We start from the raw sequence: 1243 nt of genomic DNA, 5'->3' as shown, positions 1-1243 counted from the left end.
GGGCCAGGTCTCAAAAACAAACAAACAAACAAACAAACAAACAAACAAACAGACAGACACCTGTGGTTGTCCTCTGGCCTCCACACAAATGCATTTGCACCCACCACACATGTGCACACAAAATTTATGCATGGGGTTTTGTGGCACACACCAGTGAGCCTAGCGTTTGGGGGGAGGGGGACAGAGGAGTCAGGAACTCAGGGACTGCATCAGCTACATAGAAGTCTGAGGATCTCCCGGGCAGCACAAGAGGCTGTCTCAATAAATAAACAAATAAATAAAATAAAATAAAATAAAATAAAATAAAATAAAATAAAATCAGAAAAGAAAAAAGAAAAAGAAATGCCGACAATTTGGGGGGGGTTGTTTGTTTGTTTTTGTTTTTATTTTCCAAGACAGGGTTTCTCTGTGTAGCCCTGGCTGTCGTGGAACTCACTCTGTAGACCAGGCTGGCCTCGAACTCAGAGTTCGAGTTCCTAACTGCCTCTGCCTCCTGAGTGCTGGGATAAAAGATATGTGCCCCCATGCCCGGCTCTGACAATTTTTGAACTCCAAATTAAAAAAAATTATTTTAGAAAAAAATAGAGATAATTTTAATAATGTTTGTCTCTTACAGACAAGTGTGTGTGGGGGGGAGGGGGGAATCAGCCCTAGATTCTTTCTCAAATTGCTATGCCAGCTTTTGAGTCCCTCTCCGGCGCTGGTGCCTCCAATCCCCCTCCACACACATCGTCTGTCTATATTCTGTATGCTTTGTGTGTCTGTCTCTCTCTCTCTCTCTTTCTCTCTCTCTCTCCTTTTCACTGCAGTTTTGTGCCTCTTTGAATGCAGATCCATCCCCCCTGTGCTCTGTCTTTCCCCAATCCTGATTGTCCTTTGCTTGCTGTCTCCAGTTCTTGCTCAGCTGCCTTCCCTCCCTCACCCCCTGAGCCCCCTTTCCCCACTCATTCTCTCCACTACCTGGCTGTAGAAGAAACCCAGGAACCAGGGACCCAGCTGCATCTCCATTCCCGGCTGTATTTACAGACAGTTACAGGCTCCCCATCTTGGTTTTTTTGAAAGCAAATGACTAAAACATTTTTTTTTAATTTCTCTTGCTCCTCAAAGCTCCCAGAATGAGGCTGTTTTACTTTCATTCTCTATTGATTTATATTCTCCTTCTGTGGGCCATGCTCAAAAGAAAGGAAGAAAGAAAGAAAGGAAGGGAAGGGAAGGGAAGGGAAGGGAAGGGAAGGGAAGGGAA

The sequence above is a fragment of the Mus caroli genome, chromosome 11, assembly GCF_900094665.2.
Source record: "Mus caroli chromosome 11, CAROLI_EIJ_v1.1, whole genome shotgun sequence".
Classification (NCBI taxonomy): Eukaryota; Metazoa; Chordata; class Mammalia; order Rodentia; family Muridae; genus Mus; species Mus caroli.
Note: the sequence above shows the minus strand (reverse complement) of the source record.